Genomic DNA, 15,866 nt, shown 5'->3' on the forward strand with positions numbered 1-15,866 from the left:
GGCGGGCCTCCCAGTGCTGTGGCCTCTCCCGTTGCGGAGCACAGGCTCCGGACACGCAGGCTTAGCAGCCATGGCTCACGGGCCCAGCCACTCCACGGCATGTGGGATCTTCCCGGACCGGGGCACGCACCAGCGTCCCCTGCATCGGCAGGCGGACTCTCAACCACTGAGCCACCAGCGAAGCCCTGGGAATCCTTTTTGATCTACATAAGTGACAGAGCTGCAACGTGAGCCATGTAACTAACACCGGTCACAGGGCACCTGCTGGCACTGACATTTCCCTTTAGTTTCTGCCCACCCCCTTCCTCATTTGCAGCCTTCTCTGCAGTCCCCAGCCCTGTCCCCTCCCACTAGGGGAAGAAGCAATTCTTCCTTCTGGTCTTGGTGGATCTTGAGAGGAGCTGGCACAGTCAAGCGGAAGGTGTCTGACTAAGAGCACACACAGTGTCCCGGGGGATGGTTCCTGATGCCCAGCTCTATTGCTGCAAATAAGCAGGAGGTTGTACTTTCCTGAGGCCTGGACGTGGCGCGAGCATCCAAGGGAGCATCAAACTACTAGAGGAAAAAGGAGAAAAGGGTGATACCGGCGCATTTTGTTTGCATCAGGCAAGAGGTGAAGGCCTGGAGAAAATGCTGCCCTTTGATTGTGCGGAGAGATACTGACAATCCGTATGAAAACGGCACCAACAAGGCGATGGTTTTTCACGTTGTTTTCTTACTTCAGTTGCTACAAAGGTCAGTGGAACTCAGACGTTTGGCGGTGGCTCCTCTCAAATGAGAGTAAGAGCCCAGGGGAAGGGCGTGGGTTCTGACCTCGTTTTCCTTCGGACTGCCTGAGCCACCACTGGGGGGTTTTAACATCTCGGTTTCTGCATCTGGAAAACAAAGGGGCAGATGGCAATGAGTTGGGTGGTTTTCCACTCTCCTCCCACTAGGAGCAGAAAGCTCTTTCAAACTTCGCCCTTCCACCCCCCGCTGTGTGTTTTCACTGGTTTCTTTGTTTTTGTCACTTAGTTCCCTCAATGCCACCCTCCTGTAGTAAGATGATCCTGTAGTAAGACGGGTTGTTCCACCCTGTCTCTTCCAGCCCGTGGACCTGGTCCTGTGATGAGGTGAAGCAGGTCATTGCCTCACCCGTGTGATTTAGGGGGGATTGTGTGTGTTGGGAGAAACGAAGACCATGTCTTTCCCCAAATGCCGCATCAGTGCCTGAAATTTTGCCATTGCTTGCTCGTCCCTTCCTCTCCAAGATCATTTGTTAAAATATCAGGAACCTTGAGAGCGATCATATAGGTCTAACCAGTCATTGACTCTTTAAAGTATATACGTCTTTCCTGACAGCAAGTTTCCTGATAGGAGGGTAGGGGGAGACTGGGGCCACTGATGGCTGTTCATCTGGTGGCCTGGGTGCGGACACAGTGGCGTGTTCTCACACCCAGTTCTAAAGCTAAATTGCCCCGCTGAGGAAACGGACAGCCCTTTGTCACCCCGAACTGGGCGCAACCAGAGCTCCATGTTTGTGGGAGGGAAATCTGAAGCCAGAGTTGTGGAGCTCAGCTCTTAGCAGCTGTTTTCGGGGCTTGGGATTCAAAGAATGTTAATTTAAATGTACCTTATCAGTAGTTGCTTGATACAAAGGAAAAAAAAAAATCCCAGAAAATTTCCTTTAACTATCCCTAAGGTGACTCTGGTCCAATGAAAGCGGGGCCTCCAGAAATCCCAAGGTTATAGGTAATAGGGCCTGCCCTCCCATGGGAGAACATCATTTTAATTTGCATTGCTCTCGTCCCTGCTCTTGTATTCTAATACCCAGTAGCACGATAAGGAGAAAGGGAACTAATTTCCAAATATTAACAGAGTTGTTCAAGGGACCTGAATTTTCTGATGCTGCATGTCTTTTTCAGAAACCTTGCCTGTGGCTGACAGCCTGCTTGGCACACTCCTGCTGAAGTCCTTTGGTGATGAAGAGCAGGCCTGACAAATGACCAGATTCCAGGTAGGCCAGTGAGGGCAACAGTCTGTGACCTGGGGGAGATTGTGGCCTTAGAAGGGCATCCGCGGATGAATGTATCCAGTCTAGGAGGGAGGGGGGCAGCCAAAGAGAGCCACCTAGGGAAAGTAGATTGAAAGCAGCTTTGAAAAATTCTTTTTTCTTCTTTATTTAAAAAATCTTTTTAGTTTGCTAATTGAAGTAGAGTTGATTTACAATATTGTGTTAGTTTCAGCAAAATGATTCCGTATTTTCTTTTCAGGTTCTTTTCCGTTATCGGTTATTATAAAATACTGAATAGAGTTCCCTGTGCTATACAGTAACTCCTTGTTGCTTATTTATTTTATCCATAGTAGTGTGTATCTGTTAATCCCATAGTCCTAATTTATCCCTTCACCCTCCCCCTCCTCTTTGGTAACCATGTTTTCTATGTCTGTGAGTCTGTTTCTGTTTTGTAACTAAGTTCATTTGTATCATATCTTAGATTCCACATATAAGTGATCTCATATGATATTTGTCTTTGTCTGGCTTACTTCACTTAATATGATAATCTCTAGGTCCATCCATGTTGCTGCAAATGTCATTATTTCATCTTTTTAATGGCTATGTAATATTCCATTGTATATATATATGTACCACATCTTCTTTATCCATTCATCTGTCAATGGACTTGTAGGTTGCTTCCATGTCTTAGCTACTGTAAATAGTGCTGCAATGAACACTGGGGTGCATGTATCTTTTTGCATTAGAGTTTTTGTCTTTTTTGGGTATATGTCCAGGAATGGGATTTCTGGGTCATATGGTAGCTCTATTTTCAGTTTTTTAAGGAACCTCCATACTGTTTCCTGTAGTGGAAACTCTACATTCCCACCAACAGCATAGGAAGGTTCCCTTTGAAGAATTCTGAAATAAGGATATGGAATAATGCTGGTCACCTCCACATCCCCATACAGAAACCCGCTTAATTAAAAAAGCTGGGCTTATTAGGAGATGTTGAGCACCAGCCTCCTAGGTATTAAGCACTTTTCTGTGTATAATATGATGGAAACTACCACTGATTTCTGAGCAAACCCAGGGTAATAGAATTTTAGCTGAGAGGTAATTATTCAGCCAAGGACTAATTTCTGGCTCCTTCTGGAACCAGGTGCGGCCACATGACAAAGCTCTCATCTATAGACTGTGAATGGAAGTGATGTGAGCTCTTTTCAGACCTGGCCATAAACCTTGTTCATGAGCTCGTGCCTACCACCACCCTCCTTGATTGCTGGGATGGCAATCCCCCAGTAGCCATTGGAGCCATGAGTTGAAGGTGATAGAGCCACCCTCTGTCTGGATCCCTCCAAAGAATGCTTGGAGCACAGCGCTCCCCAACTGCCCGCTCTAGGCTACTAACATGAAAAAGAAAAAACTTCTATTATTCTTTGGCCATTGCATTTTGGGGTTCATCCATTGTAGCAACTTAGACCACACTGTCCTAGTCCATTTGGGCTGCTATAACAAAATACTATAGACTGGGTAGCTTATAACAGAAATTTCTTACAGTTCTAGGGACTGGGAAATCCATGGTCAAGGTGACAGCAGATTCACTGTCTGGTTCTTAGACTGTTATCTTTTCACTCTGTCCTCATGTAGCAGAAAGGGCTAGGGAGCTCTGTGGGGTCTCTTTTATAAGAACACTAATCCCATTCATGCGGATTCTGCCCTTATGACATAAGCACCTCCCAAAGGCCCCACCTCCTAATTCCATCACCTGGGGGGTTAGGCTTTCAACATATGAGTTTTGAGGGACACAAACATTCAGCCCATTGCACTGCTTAATATATACAACAACTGTGGAAAGTAGGTGATGTCACTGTTTTATAGGTTAAGAATTTGCAACTCTGAGGATTTAAGGGATTTGTTTATTTACCCAAAGTCATGTGGATTTGATTTGAATGTGGAATCATGATTTGGACTGGAGTCTGTCTGGTTTAAACCTGTAGCTCCTCAAAGTTCAGGCCTCCAGAGAAAAAGAGGGAGGAATAGATGGTTTGGTGTCTGATTCATTTGGGATATCCACTAACTCAAGCCCACATTCACACCACTCTTCCTGCAGCTCCAGCTGCTGTCCCCCTGAACTTCAAGTTGGAAGAATGTGAGAACTGGAAGGGGCCTCAATAATCACCAAGCTCAGTGGTTTTCAAATTTCATTTTGGCAACAGAAACCCTTCTCATGAAATCTCATTCGGAAGCCCTGTGAGTGGAACAGTTCAAAGCGGAGCTTGTATCTTTGAAGCGGGGGTCTGCTCACCTCTTACCCACATAGCCCCTGGAGGCTTCCTCAAAGCGGGTCAGAGAACCACTGATTGGGTCCAGCCCTTCATTTCACAGGTAAGGAAACAGCGGAGTACTACGTGTCTTCATCAGGGTAACACAGATGGTAAATGGCAGGGCAGGGACAGAAACCCAGGCTCCTGCTGTTCATATTTAGAAATCTTTCCATTGCACTGGGTGGGCTTCTTCTTTTGAGATATCAGCCCTTGACCCCGATCCAAGATGCCCAGCCTCTTTATTCAGTAAGGACAGAATGGCAGAGAGTCAGAGTTAAGTATTGTATTAGTTTTGTTCCTGTGTCAAAAATTACCACTAACTCCATGGCTTAAACGGTACCCATTTATTACCTCAGTGCTCTACAGGCCAGGTGAGCTCAGCTGAGTTCTCTGCTCACAAGGCTGAAGTCAAGGTGTTGTCTGGGTTGGACTGTTGTCTGGAGGCTTTGGGGAATTATCCACTTTGAAGCTCATTTATGTTGTTGGTGGAATTCAGTTCCTTGTGGTTGCACGACTGACGTCTCTGTCCTCCTGCTGGCTGTTGGCCGTTGGTCACTCTCAGCTTCTGGAGGCCACTCTCTTCAGGTCATTCCCTGTGGCTCCCTCCGTCTTAGCAACAAAGAACCTCCCTCACATCAAATCCCTCTTACATGTCACTTCTCTCTCACTTCCCCTTCTGCCACCAGCCAGAGGAAGCTTTCTGCTTTAAACTGCCCATGTGATTAAGTTGCGTCCGTCTGGATAACCTCCCTGTCTCAGAGTCACCTGATGAGTAGCCTTAAGTACATCCACTAATCCCTTTTGACGTGCACGGTAGAATCATCTCGGGAGTGACCCCAAGGGGTGAAGGTCATGGGCCATCTTAGAAATCTGCTTCCCATGCTAACTCTGTAGCTCACATTACCTTCCTTCAGGGCCTCAGCCGTAACATGATTTACCTCTGTGACCTCCTAACAACATTTTGCCAAATTCTCTTTCCTCTCCTGGGGAGAGAAAACAGCCTAGTTATGTTGGTTTTTCTTTAACATGGTCTGTAGGGCCAGGGCAGGTAGTAAGATCTGCAGAGTGTGTTCCCAGCATGGGCAGCTCTGACAGGGTGAGCTCAGCACCTGTATTTCTGGCTACGTGCAGGAAGGCGGGTGGCAAGCCTGGGATCTTGGGAACGTCAGAAGGGGATAGGGCCTCCCTTCCTCTGGTGCTTGTCATAGAATGACGCGCGCCACGATCTCCTCCCTTTATTGATTATTCCAGAGCGGAGACAGGATTTAACCAAAGTTTGTAGGACTAGCCAGAGCTCTTAGTTCAATGTTGTTTCTGCTGCTCTAGGTCAATACTAGGGTCAGCTGTTTTCTTTGCCAGTTCTTTGCTCTGGCCTCTAGGGGATCTCTATGAAAAGCCTTGCATAGTGTCTTCAGTTTCTTTCCTGCCCTCTAGTCTAGCAGGTAGGATTGCTGGTCGCCTTATCCAGGCCCAAGAAGCATGGGAAATTGCATATTCCAAGTATCATGCTGGCCGATTCTTTTTTTTTTTAATTTATTTATTAATTTAGGCTGCTCCAGATCTCAGCTGCCATGTGATGGATCTTCGTTGCGGCATGCCTGATCCTTTAGTTGTGGTAAGCGGACTTCTTAGTTGCGGCATGCATGTGGGATCCAGTTCCCTGACCAGGGATCAAACCCGGTCCCCCTGCATTGGAGTCTTACCCACTGGACCACCAGGGAGGTCCCATGCTGGCCGATTCTGACAGAGCATTCCAGAGAAACTGTCTGCCATCAGCTGCAGAAGAAAACTGAGGTGAGAAAGACAGGCGGGGCTGGGAAAGAAGATGCCAAGAACAGGAGGTGGTATGCTTAAGCTCCTGGGTTTCTAGTTTTTCTGTGGCAATGGGTTTGCAACATGACTTTGGAGGACTAGCCCAAGGTCTGGGTGTGATACTGGAGGCTCCAAGGCTTGTGTCAGGGGCGGCAGGGGAGGGATGGTTGCGGGAACTGAAAAGTCTGGTGGGTATGAGATAGGATAGTTCATGCTTTAAGGAACATCTACATTTGTGTTCTTTGTTTTTTCAGAAGTGAGGATTAAAAGAATAAAGGATAGAGGAAATGAAGGGAAAAATAGAGCCATCAGAGGTGATGATATTGAAGTCTGATGCTGACCCAATTCTGATGCTGACCCAGAGAAAATTGAACCTGCTTGCATTTCCACTGACCAACTAAATAAAGGGCTGGTTAAGAAGCTTCGCGAGACTTCCCTGGTGGCGCAGTGGTTAAGACCCTTCACTCCCAGTGCAGGGGGCCCGGGTTCGATCCCTGGTCAGGGAACTAGATCCTGCATGCCGCCACGAAGAGTTTGCATGCCACAACTAAGGAGTTCACGTGCCACAACTAAGGAGCCCGTGAGCTGCAACTAAAAAAAAGGAGCCTGCCTGCCACAACTAAGTAGCCCACGTGCCACAACTAAGAAGCTGGTGAGCCACAACTAAGGGGCTGGACTGCCACAACTAAGACCCGACGCAACCAAATAAATAAATAGATAAATAAATAAATATTTTTTAAAAAAAGAAGAAGCTTTGAGACTACTTCTCTTCCAATCACCACTGGAAAATACACATGAGTCTCCCTCCCATTAGAGACACATGCTACCAGGGATATCCAAGTTCTGCTGGGGAGGAATTTGGCTCTAAAAAGTCAGATCTTTTTAGAGCTGGTCCCATAAACCACAGGCACAGGGCCCACGCAGAGCCTTCCTCTGGGCCTTTTAGATTGTGTCGGGGCTTAGGGTTGGCAACACCATCACCTCCACCAAACGACTCTGCAAGTTTCAAATCTCCGAAAACAAAGGTCTTGGGAGGAAAAAAGTGGCAGAGAGATGGAAACGGACCAGGACCCAAGGGCAGATGCTGGAGGAGGTGCTGCAGTAGCATCCTTTGTGACTCCTGTCCAGGTTCTCTGAATATGCCCTTGAGTTGGGGCTGTGGGTACAGTGGAATAAAGACAATTCATAGTTACTGTCTTGGGAGAGGGCAAGGACCTCTCCCTATAAGGACCCTCTTATTGCAACAAAGTCTCCAGACTCCTGGCTGGAAGCTGTCCTAGGCCCATGTCTTTCCCTTTGCAATCCAATAACCTTCCACCAGGCTGGGCTTCTGGAGAGCCTCATCCAGACCCAGGAAACCCAGGCCAGGACAGTGGGGAGGGGCAGGCTCTGGTGCTGTTGAGGACCTTCACCGCTGGCTTCAGTCATCTCTCCCAGCTCTGCTCTTCCCTTTGAAGGGATGCAGTTGACAAGCGGGTCTATTAGAGCCTTAACTGAATCGTCAGCACACCAGCCATTAGCAGCTGCTAATGAGGGAATCCAGAGGATTACAGCATCAGTTATCAAGTTTGACTTCTGAACGTGGCTCTGCCAACAGTGGGCTCTCATGAGAGTCTTTAGAAAATGTGATGGAGACAGGGAGGAGAGGCAAGTGCCCATGGTGTGGCTATGCCCAGGATAGGCTCTTGTGGGGCCTGCTCTATGTGGCTACAGGTCCCGGGGCAGCCAGTGCATCGGAGACAGAAGAGCGTCCCACTCACAGGCCTGCACGCCTCTCTCCCAGACCTTTACAGCTTCCTGAAAATGCTTATGCTTCTTTGCCTCCCACAGCTGTTTCCTCCGTAAGTCTTGCCATCTCATCCGTGGTCTTCCTTAATGCCTTCAGTCAAAATCATTCCCAAGTTTCCCATCATCCACATCCATCCTAACAGTCACCGAGTCCTTGGAATGCCAACTTGTTAATATCTCTCTGGACTCCTCTTCCTTTCCTTCTCCTACTACTTTAGTTCAAGCCCTCATCATCACCATGGAAATGGTCACGTAGGGAAATTGGTCTCTCCATCTCCAGTTCATCTCCTCACCTATGTCCAAATCATCCTCTTTCTAAAAAGCAAATTTGATTGTCACTTCTCAAAACCCTTCAGGGATCCTTATAGCTTACAGGAGAAAGCATGATTTTTCAGCAGAGCATTATAGGACCTCCATGATCTTGGATCCTTACGTCTCACCCTCATATTCCCTCATTCTCTGCTTTTCAAATCTAGCTGGAGCCACAGCGCACTGCCTGCCCTTCCCTAAAGTACCAAAATGTTGGGGTCATCATCTTACTTTGCGCATGCAGATGCGTCTACCTGGAGTGCCTTCCCCCACTGGATCACATGGGAAACTTGTACCTGTCTATTAAGTCTCGTGTAAGAATTCTTCCTAATTCACCCCTTCTTTCCCGGGAGCCCTGTACATATTTTTCTCCTAGCACCTAATCACACTACAATTATAATTATTTATTTGTCTCCCCTACTGGACTTTGAGATCATTAAGGACATCAGCTTCAGTATTTATTTCTGGAAGCCTCGGGTCGAGCACACGTGTCTAGCGCATCAAAGACATTCAGCATGCTACCATTACTACAGTGTGTGCTTGACCAGTGGATTAGAATACTGACGATGTTTCTTCCAGTTCCTTTCATGGATCTGTATTGATGTGCATTTTATTATTCTATGTGGGATTGTTAGTTGTTCACAGTCTAATTCTTTCAAACCCAAAGAGAAATGTTTTAGCTGTCAGAAATACCCACCCTCTACCCCAAGAGCTCAGCACATGACCTTGGCATCCTTGAATATTTATGGAATTGAACTAAAATCTGCAAGTGTTAATTGAGCCTCTTGTTCTACTGAGGCCCTAGAAGGAGGTGCTTGGGGAAAATGTCAGACTGTAATAACCTATATGGGAAGAGAATCTGGGAAAAAATGGATATATGTCTCTGTGTAACTGAATCACTTTGCTGTATACCTGCAACCAACACAACACTGTAAATCAACTATACTCTATTATAAAATAAAAATTAAATTAAAAAAATTTTAAAAGCCTATGGGGTGGGGCAGGGATAAATCAGGAGTTGGGGATTAACAGATACACACTACTGTATATAAAATAGATAAACAACAAGGACCTACTATATTACAAGTTATATTTAATAGCTTGTAGTAACCTATAATGGAAAAGAATCTGAAAAAGTATATATATATGCACATGTATAAGTAACTGAATAACTTTGCTATACACCTGAAACTAACACAACATTGTAAATCAACTATTCTTCACTAAAAAAGCAAAACAAAACAAAACAGAACCCCACAGCTGTCACAACAGCCTCAGGTGGAAACTAACACAACATTGTAAATCAACTATTCTTCACTAAAAAAGCAAAACAAAATAAAACAGAACCCCACAGCTGTCACAACAGCCTCAGATGGTGTGTAGCCCTGTGCCCAGCCTACGTAGGAGAAAACCGAATCCCATGGAAAATAGGAAGGGCTCATACCACGCTGCCTGCTGCCAGGGCTCCAGACTCCCACCTGCAGTGACTACTGCCCGGTAGCCATATGTGGTTAATGTAAATCAATCTCTCCAACTGGGAGGGAAGCTCTTCCCGCTTCCTCCCATCCCCTCCATCTGTTAACGCTTTGCAATCCGGGGGATTGTCCGCACATCAAAGCCTGTCAGATTGGACAAAATGAGATAACAACGCAGAGATTAAACTCTTGCCCGAAGTGGTAGCCTTTGTGCAGCCCAGAAGTCGCTTTCTTTGGGGACTTTTAAAATTGAATCACACAGTCTCAAAATGAGGACAGTTAAGCCCCGTAAGAGAAGAGAATTGTTCAGGGTAGTCTTCCGGGTACCTAAAAAGATACCTTGCACACAGTAGGCACTTAATAAGTATTTAAGAAAATTACTGCAAATGGTAGAAACAGGAGCATTTCAGCAGTGTTTAGAAGGCCATGCCCATTCTTATTCTTACACTTACTTATACCAGGAACACCTATGAGATGCTGAGCTGCTTTGCATACACTCAGCCCTGTTCTCATCTCTTTCCTCCATCAGCCCAGAGGGGAAATCCATAGCACAGCCTGCATGTCCTGCAGAGCGGGAGGCTGTGGGTTGCCCACTTCCTGCAGCAGCCTCTTCACCCTTAGTTCACTAAAAGGCAAAATTTCAAAATAGGCATGGGACTAAGGTGAGCTGAAAGAGGCAGAAACTAATGGTCTCACCCCTCTTATTTCAGGCCTTGCTCTAAAGAAACTCATTCTGTCAGCTTTAAGTAAATGGGAGTCTAATCACCTGTAAAAATACATGTATGAACTTTCTCCTAAAATGTATTACATTAAATCATCTATTTTGACCTCACCCTGGGTGAGTTTATCCAATTCTTTCCTGAAATGGATGAAACAATGTCCATATATTGATATTTAAGTCATGCCCTGTGGATCCCAATCTTTTTTTAAGTGAAATTTTGGCTGAGGTAATCACAGATGTGAATGCAGTTTTATGAAATAATACGGAGAGACCCCCTATGTTTTTACCCAGTTTTCCCCAGTGGTTAACATCTTGCAAAACTATAGTACAATATGGCAACCAGAATACTGAAGTTGGTAAAATCCACAGATTTTACTCAGATCTTCCTCATTTTACTTTTACTCATTTTGGCATGTGTATTTAGTTCTCCACAATTTGATCCCATGTATATAGGTTGTGCATCTACCACCATAATCGGATGGTGAGCTATACCATCACCGCAGGGATTTCTCATGTTCCCTTAATAACCACAGCCTACACCCTACCCACACCCCCCTCCCCATTACATTTTCACATTACATGACTCTCCGTGGTCTTTCCCAATTTGATGGCTATAAGTACTCCATTTTAAGAATTTATCAATACCATATTCACCCAATCATCAATAGTTGAACATTTTTTAGATGTATCTATTTTTGTTGTTGGAGACTCTATATTCAGTTTGGCTTCAGAAACTCCTGAAAGGCCTTAATGGTCAGAAGCATCTTTCCTGGCCATCCCGAAATGTCCCCACTAGCATGCTGTCCCTATAGCTGGAGGCTTTGATTCCTGTTCCATGCAAACAACCCTGGAGGTTCTATCCATAACTTGTATATAAATGTGAACGGAGGAGAGAAGTGAAAAGTTTTAATAAAGGGAAGAGGGTAAAGAGAGGGTGTGAATACAGGAGGATGGAGGTAAATTGGGGGATTTTAAGTGTAGGAACCTATCTTCATTTCGATTTGCCTGGCCCGAACCCCCACTGCTAATGAACTCGGATGATCTGACGTTCTCTGATCCAGGGCTCCGTTCGGCCTGTCTCCCAGCCCAGGTCCTGGTGTCAGTCTTTCCAGGCACAGGTGGAGTTTCTGCAGCTGACTCAGGCCTGCGAGGAGACCGTGCACAGGCTCCCCTGGCTCCTGTCCTAGGATCCCCAGCCAGCAGAGCCGGGCACGAAAGCCCCACACCAGTGACAGCACAGGGAGTAAGTGGATGGCCCCCTGCACCACCCATCCTGGCAAGCTGGGAGTCTGGCTGGCATCACTCCCGGCTCATTTCTAAGAGCTCGCTAGCTAGATATTTACTGGGAGGGACCCTTGGCAAGAGGAGGAAGCTGGGCAGAAATGGTGCCCAGGCCCATTCACCCACTGCGCTGTGGCAACTGAGGTTTATTGCCCTGATGGAGTTTGGTCTATGACACAACTTTAGCAAGCTTCTTCCTCAGGCTGTCCCTCACCCAGAGGGTCAGGGGAAGAGGCGAGGCAACCCTTCCATCACCAGAGGCAGGATGGAATGCTTATTGTGTGTCCCTCACTCTGTAGCAAGGGAAATTTGATTTATTTTAGAGTTAATCCATCACCCTCTGGCATCCTTTCAAGATGGGCCTTGAGCATAATTGCAGGATCTGGATAAAATAGGGAAGTCAAATTCAATTTATTCCATTAACATTTAAAAGGCATCTAATTACAATAAAAACTGAAAAGCATTTAATGTGAATGGGACCATGGCTTTATCTTCTCTCTGTGTTTTCCCCACCAATCTCTCTCTCCCTACTGCCATTGGCATGTTGGAACTTTGTTTCCTGTTTTTAAGGGTTCCCATGAGCCTCGGCCCCATTGTCACCTTGGCCGGCTACAGCAGGGGGAAAGGAAGTGCCATGTCCTCTCACCGCCCTTTGTGCAGACCTAGATCCACTCATTCCTTTCTGCATGGTCATCGCACTGTCTGCCCTGCTGCACTTTACTTTTTGTATCTTATCCCGTCCCCTCTTCCCTTCAAGGGCCAGGGAGTAGGACAGATGGGATGCAGTCACATCTGCCTCTTTCAGCTGTCCCCTCGCCAAGCCCTCAGTCCATGCTGGACTGTCCAGCACCCAGAGGAGACACACTCGCAGAGCACCACAAAGCGGGGGCAGCTAAGGGTGTGATTTTAGAAAAAGATAGTATATTTCATTTTTCTCCAAGGTCACCAAGGTAGACAAGAAAGACTAGCATTTGGTCAGATTTCTTCATATTTATTTTATGATTAGGTATTGCTTTTACTTTTAATTCTATATGGGATTGTGGGAGGCAGACAAGTGGTCCCCCAAAGATGTGCATGCCCTAATCTCGGAAACCGTAAATGTGCTATGTTATACGGTCAAGGGAAATTAAGGTGGCAAGTGGATTAAGGTTGCTAATGAGCTGCTTTATTTTATTTTATTTTTTAAAAAATATTTATTTATTTGGTTGCCCTGGGTCTTAGTTGCGGCAGGTGGGCTCCTTAGTTGCGGCTCACAGGCTCCTTAGTTGCGGCATGCAAACTCTTAGTTGCGGCATGCATGTGGGATCTAGTTCCCTGAGCAAGCATTGAACCCAGGCCCCCTGCATTGGGAGCACAGAGTCTTAATCACTGCGCCACCAGGGAAGCCCCATGAGCTGACTTTAAAATAGGAAGGTGACCCTGGATTATCCAGGCGGCCCAATGTAACAAAAAGGGTTCCTAAAAGTGGAAGGGGGGGCAGAAGACAAAACCAAAGTGCTGTAATGTGAGAAGGGCTTGACCCACTCTTGCTGGCTTTGAAGATGGAGGAAGGGGCCACGGTCCAAGGAACACAGACGGCCTCTAGAAGTTCGTGAGGGAAGGAAAAGGATTCTGTACCGAGAAGCCCGCAGAAAGGAACACAGCCCAGCTGACACCTTGATTTTAGCCAGTGGGACCTATGTTGGACTCCAAATCTCCAGAACTGTGAGATAACAAATCTGTATTGTTTTATATCACTGAATTTGTGGGTGTTTGTTAAAGCTTGGAAACTAATCCAGGCCCTGCCTAGATTAGGGGAGGAGAAAGATGCTTGGAGACACACCATCATCCCCAGCAAATATATTCATTCCCGAGCATCTTCCAGGTGAAAGGCAATGTGTTGGGGTCTGGTCCTTGCCTTACGTAAGCCCTAGAGGAGATGGTACAAAGCAGGTGCTCAGTGAGTCTCTGGAGAGGGAGTCTGTGGGGTTTGCAGGCTGGAGCTAGTCCAGGGTCAACTTTAGTTGGGTAAACTCGGGAAAGGTATTTAATGTCTCTGAATTCCCATTTGCCCACATTATAATGGATATAATAATAATATTAGGGTTGATATGAAGAATGAATGAGTTAATATTTGGAAAGCCCATATAACAGTGCCTGGCACGTGAGAAAGGCCATATAAGTATTAGTTATCACTGGACTTTCAGGAAAGTCTTTAGGGGCAGAGCAGCCTTCAAGGAAGGAAAGTTAGAGAGATAATAAAAATAACCAATATTTACCAACTCCTTCCTGTGTATAAGCAGTGTGATAAGCATTTATCTTTATAACATTACGTGCAAGTATTAACCTTAGTTCCACTTTATAGGCTATTTAGAGAGCTAAATAGCCCAACCGTTGAGAGGCCGAGTAGGGATGCAAACCCAGATTCTTGTCCTTTCAGCCAGCACACTTATACACCTGCTCAGAGGCGGGGATGAACACGTGTTGGAAGAAAATCGAGGCAGGCAGTTAGTTTAGTGGAAGCCAAAGGCTGGTATGAAGGAGGAACTCACTGGGACCAGGCTGGGAAGTCAGAGGGGCCAGACAGTGATGGCCTTGAACAGCAAGATGTTATTATTTAGGGAAGGCAAACAGATGGACTTGTAAGAACATGAATCTGGCAGGTGTGTGTGGGGGGATGGAATCAAGAGAAGGGGATCCAGATGTAGACAAAGCAGTTAGGGCATCCTCCCAGATGCAGAGGTGCTGGGGTGGAGAAGATGTGAGGAACAGGTGAGTGAGGAAAGTAACACAAAGGAAGCACTCCCACAGAATGGGAGAAAATATTTGCAAATGAAGCGACCGACAAGGGATTAATCTCCAAAATATACAAACAGCTCATGTAGCTTTATGTCAAAAAAAAAACCCAACCTAATCAAAAAATGGGAGGAAGATCTAAATAGACATTTCTCCAAAGAAGACACACAGAGGGGCAAAAATCACATGAAAGGATGCTCAACATCACTAGTTATCAGAGAAATGCAAATCAAAACTACAACGAGGTATCACCTCATGCCGGTGAGAGTGGCCATCATCAAAAAGTCTACAAACAATAAATGCTGGAGAGAGTGTGCAGAAAAGGGAACCCTCCTACACTGTTGGTGGGAATGTAAATTAATATAGCCACTATGGAGAACAGTATGGAGGTTTCTCAAAAAACTAAAAACAGAGCTACCATATGACCCAGCAACCCCACTCCTGGGCATATATCCAAAGAAAACCATAATCTGAAAGGATACATGTACCACAGTGTTCATTGCAGCACTGTTTACAGTAGCCAAGACATGGAAGCACCTAAATGTCCATTGACAGAGGAATGGATAAAGAAGATGTGGTACATATATACAATGGAATACTACTCAGCCATAAAAAAGAATGAAATAATGTCATTTGCAGCAACATGGATGGACCTAGAGATTCTTATACTGGGTGATGTAGGTCAGACAGAGAAAGACAAACATCATATGGTATCACTTATATGTGGAATTTAAAAAATGGTACAAATGAACTTATTTACAAAACAGAAATAGAGTTACAGATGTAGAAAACAATCTTATGGTTACTGGGGAGAAAGGGGCGAGGGATAAATTGGGAGATTGAGATTGACATAAAGACCAATGACCCAGCTGTCTGGCCCCATCTGCCACAGGAAGTGGGGAGCTCACCACCCCTGAGTCTCCCTTCTCCGCCCCACCTCCCTGCAGGTTATCCCCTGTCCCCTGTCACCCTACCCCGTTCTTTCTGGCGCGTTGGGAATTCAACCCAAGCCCACGCTCTCTGAACATTGAAACATCACCCCAATTGTCCTGCACGCAGCTGTCAGATCAGGATTAAGTGCAAAGGAAGAGTAACAGCCCAAACAACCGAAACAAGAAAAGCAAATAACAGAGGAGGCTGCAGAGAAGCCTCCCTACCCGCCCTGTGATGAACAGAGAGCCCCCTTGGAGTTTACATCTCCCCTTCGTGCAGTTACAGGTTCCAAGCTGACATCACCCCGCCTGGCAGATCCCCATGGAGCAAACCCACTGGACACCCGGGCTCCCTTGGTTGGACCATCTTTGCAGCAGAGTAGGGGACTCTGTAGGTGCCATGACACAGAGGGTGGCCGACGAATGTGGGATTTAAGGAAAACAACTTCCCAGAGGATTTTCTGATGATTTATT

The sequence above is a fragment of the Neophocaena asiaeorientalis genome, unplaced genomic scaffold (genome assembly GCF_003031525.2).
Source record: "Neophocaena asiaeorientalis asiaeorientalis breed wild unplaced genomic scaffold, Neophocaena_asiaeorientalis_V1.1 scaffold150, whole genome shotgun sequence".
NCBI classification, from domain to species: Eukaryota; Metazoa; Chordata; class Mammalia; order Artiodactyla; family Phocoenidae; genus Neophocaena; species Neophocaena asiaeorientalis.